At 39.6% G+C, this 14,321-nt stretch overlaps 1 non-coding gene across 1 annotated transcript; it reads right to left on the bottom strand.

Moving 5' to 3' along the window:
- Positions 1–592: 592 nt before the first annotated feature.
- LOC111763888 (U6 spliceosomal RNA) lies at positions 593–699 on the bottom strand. Its single transcript, XR_002796627.1, has one exon. It is a non-coding gene; the product is annotated as a U6 spliceosomal RNA (small nuclear RNA).
- Positions 700–14,321: the final 13,622 nt, after the last annotated feature.

The raw sequence follows: 14,321 nt of genomic DNA, 5'->3' as shown, positions 1-14,321 counted from the left end.
CTTATTGTTTGCACTCTATGATCTAAAACCTAATTATAGTTCTCTTCTATTGCTCTATGTTCTGTGAGCAAGCAGAGTTCTTTATTAAAATTGTAAGCCCCTTGAGGGAAATTACCATATCCCATACTTTTACCACCATGTCCTCCACAGTTCTTGATAAGGAGCTAGAAATATTTATTTAGTTATATATATGTATATATTTTCAGATGAGCTACAAATTAATTTATTAGAACCTATTTACACATTTGCTGAATTAACTGATTATATACTTATTTATTTATTTATTTATTTTGCTTATATTATTTTATTTTATTTTTATTTTATTTTATTTTTTTAATTGACTTTGTAATAATATTACATTAAAAATATATATGTGAGGTCCCATTCAACCCCACCCCCCCACCCCACCTCTCCCCCCCCAGCAACACTCGTTCCCATCATCATGACACATCCATTGGATTTGGTAAGTACATCTTTGGGCACCTCTGCACCTCATAGTCAATGGTCCACATCATGGCCCATACTCTCCTCCATTCCATCCAGTGGGCCCTGTGAGGATTTACAATGTCCGGTGATTGCCTCTGAAGCACCAAAAAATATGGAACGCTTCACGAATTTGCGTGTCATCCTTGCGCAGGGGCCATGCTAATCTTCTCTGTATCGTTCCAATTTTAGTATATGTGCTGCCGAAGCGAGCACGATTATATACTTTTTTAAAGCCAAGTATTTTTTCTCCATGAATACCATATTTTGAAAGACTGTATACCAAATATTAAGTCCATTTATATTCTACTTTTTATTAATCTAGTTATATAATTCCAAAATTGAGCTGGTGATCACCACAAAATTAAGATGTTACCACATGAGTTAGCACAGTTTCATCTGATGGAAACAAATTTGGTGTTTTAAATTTTTACTTTGGTTTCTTATGGGTAATACATAATTATGGCTAGATATAAATATAGATACATGCCATTATATATACAAATTCTGGAATTTGGTTTTAATTTTAAAAATAATATATATCCATGGGGAAAAATCAATACATAAGAATATAGAATGAACAAGTATTTTCAACAGATAAAACAAACAGAAAAAAATTTAATTAACATATAAGGAGATCTTAAAAACTGATTTATAAAAAAAAAGACAAACAACCCAATAGAAAAACAGACATTTCACAGTAAGTTAAGAACAAGCAAGTCACAGAAAATTAAACATATATAATTAAAATATATGAAAACATGCTCTAATTCATTCAACATTAAAGAAATGTAAATCAAAACAATGAGAAATCAATTAGAAAAGATAAAGCATGTTAGTAGTATATATTATTAATCAGCCTGTGGGAACAAGGCACTATTATACAATGTCAATTGAAAATAGAAATAGATAAAACCTATGTTCGAGAATTTGGCAACATCTATAAAATTTTAAATACGTGTGTCTTTTTACTCAGAAACTTTTACACTTTTACTCATGTGTATTTACAGAGACACACAATTTTGCTTTTATATGAACAAAGGCTCTTTTAAAGTTAATCCACGTTTGTTGTCAGTCTTCGGATTCTTTTAAATGGCATATTGTTTCTATGCAGAAATATTCAATTTTCATATGGTCAGATTAATCCATCTTTTCATCCTTGGTTATTTATTGTCTTACATAGTCAAATTTGTTGTGAGATAGGACAAAAAATACAACCATCTTTTACTTCAGAAAACTGAGCTCCCGTATTAAGAGTAAGCATTTGATTCCAGGTTTAACTGACTTCAAAGTCCATTCTATTTTGTTTTCTTTTTTTCCTTTATTTTCAAAGAAGCTGTAGATTACATAAATGTTGCATCAAAAATATAGGGACTCCCATGTACTCTATCCCCTCTCTCTCCTACACTTTCCCCTATTAACAACATCTTTCACTAGTATTACATTTATTACATTGATGAACACATGTTGAAGCAATACTATTAATCATGGTCTATAGTTTACATTATGGTTTACACTATGCACCACACCATTTTATAGGTTTTGACAACTTTAAAAAAATTGATGCCGATAGGCTGCCCACCACACCAAATCATTGTCTATTTCCAGGTTTTGGGGAGAAGAATAGGTGTAATATGGGGCATTTTGGGGATATTGGAATTGCTTTGTGTGATATTGCGATGACAATTACAGGCCTTTATACATTTTGTATTATTTAATTATATTAAATTGAAATGTAATATATATGATGAATGAATCATCATGAATTAATGATATTGTGTCAGATTTTCAGATTCCTATCCAATATCCATTCTCTCCCTTTTCGTGAGAATCAGAATCTCTGTAATTTGGGGGGATGTACAATGGGACAAGGTACTTAGAGAAAAGACTACTTTTCCCAGCTTACCTTGCAACCTGGGGTGACCATGTGAGTAAGTACTGGCCATTGGGAATTGGGATTGTAAGCAGAACCACGTATGGAATTTCCAGGAAAGCGCCTTAAACGGAGATGACATTGATTTTCCTTTCCCCCTTCTTCAGTCTGCTTGCAAGGATCCCAGACAAAAGAAAGTTATGTGCTAAGATGGACAAAACAGAAAGATAGCTGTATCTTGGTACCTGATGCCTTTATTGTGATGTCTTACTAGCCCTGGATAGCTCATTTCAGGAAGTCTTTTACATGAAATAATAGAAATTTTTGGTTTTAAGCCTTTTTTTAAAACTTAAATTGGGCTTTCTATTTTATGCAGTAGAATATAATCCTTTCTGTATCATATAGAAATTAACACTTGCAAAAGAATACTGGGGAAGTACTGTCTGAAAAAAGGCAATATTCTTTCGGTTAAATAAAAGGCATTTCTATTAATATCTGAGGTACCAGTGAACTACCACTATCAAATATATATTGCATTACTAATATAAAATATATTTTGTTTATTCATTCTTCCCCCATCATGACTGAATCTTTCAATGACGTGGGGCTTTAGCTTGTCTTCCCATGCAAGGATGATTTTCCTGTAAATTAGAGTAAAAAGAAAAAAAGCCTTGTAAATCTTCTCTCTCACTTAACTTGTGCATTGTCCTCTCTCTGCAGGAAGTCTACAGGTTGCAGAAGAAAATGGCTGGTGAAAAATGCAGCAGGAAGAATAATGTGGTTTTGAAAAGAGGTGAGAATAAGTAAAATCAGTGTAACAGCAGACTGTGCCATTTTTTTTTTTCTCTTCACAAACTTAAAATTGGGGAATCATTAAGAGAAGTCTTTGTTTTAAATGAGTGCAAGACAAGGACATATCTCTCTAAGGATCATATTAAATGAGGTGGAAAGAGAAGAGACTTGGATGATAAATCAAAAATCCCCTCCCCTCTGTCTATCTCTCCCCAACACAAACATCAGGCCAGCATAACAGACAATTTTCAAATCCTAGGATGTGGAAGGTTTTGTGAAAAGCCCAACTTTTAGGGCCTTGGTAACTTCAGAAGGGTGTTCAAAGTATGGACGTTGAAAGCAATGTCTCGTGTGTCTCAGGTTCTACAATTTTCCGGCAAGAAGGACTAGAATTAATTAACAAAATTCTATTATTTGTGTTAAGGCATATTCCAAAGCATTAACCAGGATTTCGAAAGCAAATAATCCTATTTTAGAATAAAGCCAAATGGCACTGACTGGGGACAGATCTTAGCATGAATAGCAAGGAGGGGGTGGGCAGCTGTGTGTTACCAGCATGAAGAAATGGTTGCTGCAAAATCTGGGGGATCCACTTTCAGGGTTCCTTACTCACATAGCTGGCAAATCTTCGCTGGTTGTAGCCTGGAAGTTCAGCTGGGCTGGGGGCTGGGAGCCTTGGTTTCTCTCCACGGGTGCCTCTCCGTGGGGAGTTTGAGCTTCCTCAGAGAATAGGGTCTGGGTTCCAAAAGTTAGCATTCCAAGAGGCAGATGTGCATGGCATTTGGGGGCTCTAGCCTTAGCAGTCACAGAGCACCATGGCCACCATACTCTGTATTCAAGGCTGTCACAAACGATCATCCTGGTTCAAGAGGAGGGGATATAGGTCCCACCACTCCATGGGAGGAATGTCAAGGTCACAATGTAAGAAGAGCATGTGGGATGGGAAATATTATTGTAGCCATCTTTGGAAACTACGGACTGCCATGGAAGGAAAAGCAAGAGGGAAAGGAAGACATTTTTTCAGTCACCTAATTAGCCTGACAGGTAATCTACCATGTATTAGCTCTTACAATGCCTAGGGATGCCTTGGGAGGTTAAATTCCCCCTACAGCCCCCATTAGCATCATATGGTATCCAGATTTCACTGGGTTCATGAAACTTTACGAATTCAAAAGACCTAATTTCCAGGTGCCACTGCTTTCACTAAACACCCTACAGTCATTTTGTTTTTCATTAAGAATTAGGTCGTTTGGGGAAATCTGTTCCGTCCTGCACTCTTGTCCACTGAGATGCAGGGCAATCCCACACCCAAGTTTCCATGGCAGTGGGTGTCCCTTTCAATGCCTTCCTGTCATGGCTAATCTCTGACTGGGGAGGCAGGCAGTGCATGCTGGGAGCTGGCCTTTGGGCAGCCAACAGCTTTCCTACTGCCATGGTGAAAGATCGCACTGTGGTAAAAAACAGTAACAGCAGTGGTCCTAGCCTGGGGGTATAAATGAGGTCACATTAACAGCAATAAATCACATTTCATTGGTTAACGCCCTCACCTGTGTAACAGAGTTTCCTGCAAAATCTTCCTTGAGAGTTTTTCCAGGGTAACCAGGGGTTACTCTCCTGTGTTAACCAGTCATTTGCCTTCCTGTCTTTTGCTCCGGGCTCTTGTGGTTGATTTATCCTGTCTGTGACGTCATTGAAGGACGGGTATCTCCTCACAGTTACTCTCACTGTTACCTACTGACACTGTTACTGTTATTTACTGTGACTGCTACACCTGCACTAGTGGCCAGATCATCCCTGTGGGATCTGTACGCTCAGGTTGCTAAAGCACTCTGTGTTCTGGGGCAGAGAACAGAAGGTTTCCTCCCCATCTCCGGCCCCCACGCTGGGTCTTACTTGTTTTCTGGGTACCAGATTGGCGTTGCTTGAACCCTTGTGTCTCACAGAGCCTCTTATGACAACAGTCTCTCCAGTCTCTGCAAACAACCTCTCTCTCCACAGGACTCAGATGGGAATCCAAGGAAACCAACTTTTAAAAAATTGATGTCAGTAGGCTGCCCACCCCACCAAGTCATTGACTACTTCCAGACATGTCTGATTCCCAGCCGAGAACACAAATTAGGTTTGAACTTGAATCCCGGCTACTTTACTAACCGAGCATAGTCCATCACACTACTGTCGCCTGTGTCGATTCTGTGAGGCAGTGTTGTGGATTGGATCGTGTCTCCCAAGAAGCTGTGCGCAAGGCCTAACTCTCAGCACATGTGAATGTCATCTTATTTGGAAACAGGGTCTTTGTAGATGTGCTCAAATGAAGAAGAGGTCATGCCGGCTTAGGGTGGGCTAATATGATTGATGTTTGTTTAAGAAGAGGGGAATTTGACTGCAGGGAAGGAGATACATGAGGAGAAAACAACCTTGCAAAGACAGAGGCAGGGATTGTAGGGGTGCTGCCACAAGTTGAGGAATGCTTGGGACTCCCAGAAGCTGGAAGAGGCAAGGGTGGAATCTTCCTTAGAGCCTTTGAGAGGAGTATGGCCTCGCCAGCACTTTGCTTCCTGGCTTTGTGGTCTCCAGAACTATAAGAGAATGAGTCTCTTTTGTTTTAGGGTGTCAGTTTGTGGTAATCTGTTACAATAGTGCTAGGACACTGATATGGGTAGGTAGGGTAGATATGTTAATGGTTTCCATTCTTCATACAAATTAACTCTCAGTGGGGATAGGCAACGATGCCAAAGTGAGGTAAAAATTACGATTCAGATTGAGCACCATGAATGGAGGTCTTTGAACATAAAATCTGGACGAGTTCTTGGAATCACTTGGTGGTGACAGGTCATCAGGCTTGGCCTGTATGCTCTAGGCATTTGGATACGTTTTCCTCTCTGTGCTCACAGCACGGTGGTCTGTTGTAACATTTGTCGCATTTTATGGCACTACTTTAAATGTCAGTCTTCCCCACTAAACATCCCTAGTGCCCATGGAGTACTTGGCATGGAGAAGGCACTTGACAAATATTTATTGGTGGAATGAATATGAATCACCTAATGTTGCTCAAATGGAGGTGGTAACCTCCTACCCCACAGAGCATTTGGAAACGCATGGGAAAAAATTTGGTTATCACAGTCCTGGGGAGTGCTGCTAACAGCCTTTAGTGGCCAGGGCCAGGGAGGCAAACTGTAATGGGTTGGACAGTCCTGCACAAAGAGGTGTCCTGCCCCCAAGCCAATTGCTCTGCCTTTGAGAGAAACTGCAAGGAAATTCAAATGCCAGGGAAGTCCTGAAGTCTCCGAAAGCTTCAGGCTTAGTGTAGGAATGCTTAACTACCTGGAAAGTGAATTTGCTCTTTGAGCTTTCGAGTTAGGATGGGGATCATTGTACATACCCATGTCAGGTTATGATTTAAAGTGATAACATTTGTATAGGCAGCTGGCAGACAAGTAATTTGAACTCCTTTCTACCTGTTTTCAGGTAATGAAAATACTCACTTGTCAATGTATCACTTTGTCCTGTGGTATGACTGAACAGAAATGGAGCTGAAGGCAGGCTGAGTGTTCTAGAATAAGCCGTGTGAAAAATGGAAAGTTCTATAGTAGATATACTGCCAAACATGAGGATTTAATGAAATAAATATGGAAAGTTTCAGAAGACCAGCAGCACCTGGCGCTTTGTGATCTCTCAATAAATAGCTGACTTGATAACTAGACAACAAGTCCAAAGAAAAGTTCTCGTTTAGATATTATTATTAGGGCAGCATAGATCAAATCATATTCTTTCTCCATAGTGAAATAAAGTGAGACTTCTTCAGTAAGCTCTCCTCATCCTTGATTTTGAGGTATTAAACAGATTTCCTGCAGAGGATACATGTCTTGACTTCACTCTCCATTCCTGTCACTGCAAGGCAGGGATGCTTGGGGCAAAAACACATGATTCATGTGCTTTATTGTGTCCTTTTGTTCCCTTTCAATTCCCACTGGTGAATATATTTACTTTCCACTTGCTTTTTATTAGCAAAAATATGTCATTGAAACATTAAAAAATGTTGATAAAAATAGAAAAACTGTAATCCTATTCTATAACAACTATTTTAAAAATTGCCTTCCCATGCTGTTCTCTAAGAATGGGTTTTCAGAGTTGCTATCATAATGCACATACTATTTTGATTTTCACTATATCCAATATATATTATGATTTTTCCATGTTTCTGTGTAGGCTGCATAATTGTAATGTTTAATAACTGCAGAATATTCCATTGCTTTAATATGCCATCCCATCTTGTTGGATATCGAGGTTGTTTTCGTGAGGCAGTGCTGCAATAAATATTTTTTTACAAATGATTTTTTAGTATTGCTAAAATATCTCATAGAATAAATCTCTAATAACTTTTTAAAAAGCTTTATTTATTTTATTTATTTCTCTTCCCTTTTCCCTGCTGCCCCCGTTGTCTGTTCTCTGTGTCTATTTGCTGGTGTGTTCTTTGTCCGCTTTTGTTGTTGTCAGCAGCACAGGAATCTGTGTTTCTTTTTGTTGCATTATTTTGTTGTGTCAGTTCTCCTTGTGTGCTGCGCCATTCCTGGGTAGGCTGCACTTTCTTTCGCGCTGGGCGGCTCTCCTTACGGGGCACACTCCTTGCGCGTGGGGCTCCCCTAAGCGGAGACACCCCTGCGTGGCACGGCACTCCTTGTGCACACCAGCACTGAGCATGGGCCAGCTTCACACGGGTTTGAACCATGGACCTCCCATGTGATAGACAGACAGACGCCCTAACCACTGGGCCAAGTCCTCTTCTCTCTAGTAACTTAAATACAGAGTCAAAACAGTATGACCATTATGACCCTTGTTCTGCATTTCCTTATTGCTTTCCAAAATGTTGTACCAATTTACAATGCCTTGAGAAGTATATAAGAATCTAATTTCTGGATTATATAGTTTAAAAAACCTAGGTTTAAAATGATACATAAACTTTAATTCGAATTTATTTGATTGTTAGCAAACATGATTATTTTCCGAGTGTCTTAATTTCTCTTCATAATTCCTCTTTTGTGAAAGTTCATATAGTCAGCCTTTCCCCCAAATACATTAAATATAGTAGAATAAAAAGAAGACTGGGTTAGTTGGGGGCCGTTAGCTCCATGGGGGTGGCTGATCTCTGATTCTTTCTAGTTCTAAAACTAAATGCTTCTAAGTATTCTACATGAAACAAAAAATCCAAACATGTACAATACTATAAAATAGTGTTTCTGTGATTAGCATAGACAGCTATCTGGAATTTAACACTGGGGTATCTGGAATTTTAAGATAGATTTTGGGGAATCCCATGATTTCTGAGCAGCATGTGAAGGTAAATGGAGAAATTCTTCACCCATTCATTTACTCATTTATTCCACAAATACTTAGAGAGAATCTAGAATATACTGATTCCAGAATAGATGTGTGGCACATAAGATGTAGAAGATGTAGTCCTAGGACTGTTTGGTCATGTGGAGGAGACAGGTGATCAGGGCAAATGAAATACAGTATGGGAAGGGCTATAGTGGGCAGCATGGGGACGACCATTTAGGAGACGTCAGGCAGGAGAGGACATTGGAGGCAGGATGTTAAAGATGAGTAAGATTTTGCTATATGGGGCATAGAAGAGTAGACGTGGAGAAGAGATTTTAGATCAATAGAGAATAGCATGTGGAAGGCATGCGTTTGTACAAAGGCAACACTGAAAACGGCAAGAAGTTACACTTATGGAATATATGGTGCATTGGGCAGATATAGAGCTGGACAAATAAATTGGGATTAGATTATGCCAAACAAAGGATCTGATTTTAATCTTCTGGGAAGCTTGGATGCAGCATGGAGCTGCTGCAAGGAAGTGACACAGCCAGAGGTTTGTTACTGTTGTTTTAAGATCAGTTCTGGGAAATCCATCAGGGCCATGGAAGATTACTCATCTTCAAATCAGAGCTAATTGTGTGAATTTGGGGGTTCTGTTTTTGAGATCTGAGTCCTTTTGCACTTAACACATTGCTGAACGTGATTGCTCTACTTGTCTTTGACTTCCTGGTGTCTGAAAAGCTGGGAAACATAGGATAAACTTATTTTTAAGCAGTTTATTACTTATATTTTCAAATAATACACACAATATTTTCTTTCAAACTCCAGATATCTTTTCAGGTGAAGCACTCTACATTTAAAACAATGGTTTCAATGGTTTTGTAAAAAGTGAACTAAATACAGTGCCCCAGTTTGGATAATAAATGATATGGTCACATCATCTAATATAGAACATTTTATGGCAGAGGGAAAAGGGAACATGGGCATAGATACAGCACACAGGACTTCTGCTCACATTTCACCAGCCAAAGCAGGTCACACAGCCCCTCTTGAGTTCAGTATGGTGGGGCACAGAATCCTTGTGAGGGAGAGGTACTGAAAGTCACATGGATAAGCAAACTAATTATCTATAGTCTGTATATTTATGTGTCCTGGTTTGAGTCTTTTGTTGAACCTAGAAAATCCTGTTTTTAAGGCATAACTATTCCTGTGCCTGTAAACCTATGGTATGTGCTGGAATGTTTTGGTTAGATTTAGTTAAAGTTTGATTAGAACACTTTTGATTAGATCACTTCAGATAAGGGCCTTTGATTAGATTGTGGGACCCTTTGATTGGATTGAATTCAGGTGGGGGCCTTTGATTGGAGTACTTCAGTGAGACATGACCCAGGGTGAGTCTTGATCCTCTTGCTGGAGTTCTTTATAAATGGGAGAAACATACAGAAACACAGAGAAAGAGAGCTGCCATTTTACCCTGCTGTGTGAGAGATTCATACTCCTGTTGCCTGCAGCTGCAGAAACACAGAGAAACCCTGACAGACTGAGAGAGCGCCTGGAGGCTGGAATGAGTGAGCACAGAGGCATGGAAAGAGGGCCTCAAGAAGCACAAAGAGATGAGGCCCAGAGGAGAGGGGAGAGATGATCCAAATGTCTGATCACCCACAGCTGAGTTCGGGAGAAAGTGAACCTGGAGAAGAAGACACAGACTCACCGCCATTTTGCCTTGCCATGTGGCAGGAGTCCAGGATCGCTAGCAGCCAACATTTGGTGAGACAGCATCACTGATAATGCCTTGTTTTGGACATTTTCACAGCCTTGGAACTGTAAGATTTTATTTCTAATAAATTCCAATTATCAAGGCCAATTCATTTCTGGTATTTTGCACTGGCAGTCTTTAACAAACTAAGATATTGTATAAGATACACAGCAGTGTCTGCATCCAGATATATATGTCAATGATTAAGAATGGTCTTACTTAGTTTTTGAGGATGAAATCAGGGCCATTTGCTACTGGCTACATCTCAACTTGCCAGCCTGCTTTGTATTTCAGAGTGCTGATCCTTGCAAAATGGGTTTACTGGGTTTTCCTGATTTTATTTAGATTTGTTCAGTGGTGTGCTCTGGCAGGAGATCAGAGGATGCAAGGAGAGAAAAGCCGGGGTATTTCTCCTCCAATCTCTGCTTCTGGTAGCATCCCTGGCAGTTGCTGTGTACCTCAGTGGCTGCAAGCAAGCACTAGGCTATCTTTTCCTCTTTTCCCAGCAACCAGTGAGCAGCCTCTTCCTGTGGGCTCCTCTCGTTGCCTGTCTAGCCCTAGGGATGACAGTGCTCTCGTACAGTTCCTAATCTCTAGTTGCCTAACTGTTTGCTCCTTCAGCTCTTTGAACTCCTTTAGAAAAGTTCCCCATATTAAATCCCCTCTATTGAATGACCTGGTGTGCGTTCTGTTTGCCTGACCGACCCTGTATAACACAAACACTTAAAATTTAGTTGCCCTCCTCAAACTCATCTAGTAGATGGAAATTTAAGTAACAATCTTTCCTTCTAATAAATGCAGCCGGTTTAGCTGTGGAAACTTTACAAAGTGTGGTTAAGCCCGTTTATACTTCATAGGCCAAAACTAGGCTCCTAGCACTTTGTTCTAGGCCCAACATATAAAGTAGTGTGAAGCAAATAAACATTTTAAATATTAAAAAATACTTAAAATTTTTATAAATTGCCATGCCCTTTGAAAAGAAAACAGAGCAGAATAAGGACGGGGAATTCATCTGAGAGCAAGGAGGCAAGTGATTAGGTCAGGTTCCATGTATCAAAATCAAGGTAAACGTGTGTGTGCGTGTGATTAAGATATATATGCTCAAGGAACTTACCTTGCATACAGGTATATGTACTTGCACACATATGAAATTTATAAATTCATATGTGTAGGAGGTTTATATATATATATCTAGATGATTCAAATATGTTTTAAAGATTATGGGTATATTAGCAATCCTTAAAAAGTTTATTTAAAGATATTTAAAATGTAATAGTCAAAGTCAAAAGATGATACATTTAAAAGCACCTGTTTTGTATCATCTTTCTATTGATGTCTTTGATACAATAATGGAAGCATATTTTAAATTTGGGAGTAGCTAGAGACATTAAAGGAAGATTTGATGGCATTCAGACAGAAGACTTTTTTTGCAAAAAAGTATTGAGTAAATGGGCAAGTGACAGTCTTAGAGACGGCGGAGTCATATGGTGCTTCCCTATTTTGCTTCAAGGTCTACAAGGGAGAGAAGCATGAAGCATTGGTTGGTTTCTAGGGAACAGTTTGCTCATCTGACTCAGTCTGGTACTGGTCTTGTAATACCAGCAAGCATGGCTGCTGCTGGGGAAGCAGGGCTGTGGTGTCATTTCTAAGTGCTTTCTAGTGCCTGGAAGAAACCCCTGGGAGCTCCTCTCCAGGGTCTATCATCACCAAAGAGGCCAGGATTACATATGGGAATTGGGTAGTTATCAGGGTTTTTTGAGTTCAAGTAATGGTGGATTTCTCTGTGGGACATTTGCTAAGGAGGAAAGTAGTGACACAGAATCCTCGATGTGTCTTAGCATGGACTTGGGAGACCGACCTGAATGCAAATCCCAACCCAGCCACTTGCTGGCTCTGTGAGTTTGAACAAGTTATGCAAACTTTTTGGGCTGTAATCCCTACCTTCATAAAAATGGGACTATATGTTTTTGAGCAGTAATATTTATCTATTTATCTACCTACCTACCTATCTACCATCTTTCTAATGTGTAGCTCATAAAAAGACTTGAATCTCTGGACTGTTTATCTGCCAGCTGGGCCCTGAGCCTCAGCAGAGTTGTAACTCCTACTCTTTGATTTGTTGGACTTACCCAGGTCAGCTAATAGGGAGGTGAGAATGGTCAACCACCACATCAGGGAACCGAGAGAGTCTACAATTGGAAGCATGAGAATTGCATCCATCAGCCTTGTGGAATCTAAGCCCCCTCTTGATTTAGAGGTGGAGTGGTTATCACCATCCCAGGGTCCTCAGGATGGAGGGATAAAATATGGATTAGAGAGGACTTACTGGTATTCTACTATAGAATTATTGTGACTTTAGCAATGGAAGAAATTGTATCATTGATGTAGAGACAGTGGGCATGGGAATTGCTGAGGGCAGGGAGAGGGAAGAAGAGGTGTGATATGGGGGTATTTTCAGGACTTGGCGTTGTCCTGAATGATATTGCAGGGACAAATGCCGGACATTATATATCCTGCCATAACCTACTGAATGTACTAGGTGAGAGTGTAAAATACAATGTAAACTATAATCCATGTGGTGTAGCAGTGCTCCAAAATGTATTCATCAAATGCAGTGAATGTGCCACACTGATGAAAGAGGTTGTTGATGTGGGAGGAGTGGAGGTGGGGTGGGGAGTAGGGTACATGGGAATCTCTTATATTTTTTAATGTAACATTTTGTGTGATCTATGTATCTTTTTAAAAAGACAACAAAAATTTTGATTAAAAAAATAAAAAGCTCTAAATGGTGCATTGTTTTTATTATTGATAATAGTAACAGTTATTCATATTGCCATTTTTGTGAAATCCTTGCAATCCTTGTACCCCTGCTTTTCTACAATGCTACAGTGGCCTACCCCTTCAATCCAGTTTCCTCACAATAAAGACAAAGAACCTGAAGCCCAAAGGTGGCAAATAACTTGCTTCAAATTAGACAGCTAGTGAGTAATAAACAGGGAATTAAAACCTAGTCTCTTGTTTCCTGTTTCATGGCACTTTCTACTTAAACAGGAAGAACAATAAACATTCTGAGTGTATATACACTCATCCTACCTTGTCCTACCTTTACAATGACTTTCCCAAAGATGGTCAAATCAGCACCTTACCTTTCCTTTCCCTCACTTAAGGTCAATCTAATTCTTTTCCTCTTTTTTCTTACTAGAGCCTCACACTTTCTTCTCCACTGAATCTTCTTCTCTATCCACCCTCCTTTAATTTTTAATTTTTAAAAATTTATTTATTTTTTAATTATAGTGTTTTGAAAATACATAGATCACAAAAATGTTACATTAAAAAATATAAGAGATTCCCATTTACCCCACCCCCCACCCCCCATTCCTTCCACATCAACAACCTCTTTCATCATTGTGGCACATTTATTTTATTTGGTGAATACATTTTGGAGCATTGCTGCACTGCATGGATAAGAGTTTATATTGTAGTTTATACTCTCCCCCAGTCCATTCAGTGGGTTATAGCAGAGGTATAATGTCCAGCACTGTCCCTGCAAAATAATTTCAGATAACTCCAAGTCCTGAAAATGCCCCCACATCATATCTCTTCTTCCTTCTTCCTACCCTCAGCAACTACCAAGGCCAATTTCTCCACATCAATGCTACAATTTCTTCCATTACTGGTCACAATAATTCTATAGTAGAATGCCAGTAAGTCCACTCTAATCTATATTTTATTCCTCCATCCTGTGGACCCTGGGATGGTGGTGACCACTCCACCTCTATATCAAGAGGGGGCTTAGATCCCACATGGTTGATGGATGGATTCTCCTGCTTGCAGCTGTAGACTCTCTTGGCTCTCTGGTGTGGTGGTTTACCATCTCCACCTCCCTGTTAGCAGACCTGGGTAAGTCCAACGAATAGGAGTTGCAACTCTGCTGAGGCTCAGGGTCCAGCATCCACATGACCATTCCAGAGTTTCAATTCTCCTGAGTATACATCAACCCCAGCATTAGCCACAGTTTCAGTAAAAGTGACCAAAGAGGCATGTGTAGAAAGTCACATCTGAGTCCAACTCCATCACACTCAGGAACACAAATTACAA

This window comes from Dasypus novemcinctus, chromosome 8, assembly GCF_030445035.2.
Source record: "Dasypus novemcinctus isolate mDasNov1 chromosome 8, mDasNov1.1.hap2, whole genome shotgun sequence".
In the NCBI taxonomy this organism is placed as follows: Eukaryota; Metazoa; Chordata; class Mammalia; order Cingulata; family Dasypodidae; genus Dasypus; species Dasypus novemcinctus.
The sequence above is the reverse complement of the archived record's forward strand: the minus strand, read 5'-3'. Positions and strand labels throughout refer to the sequence as shown.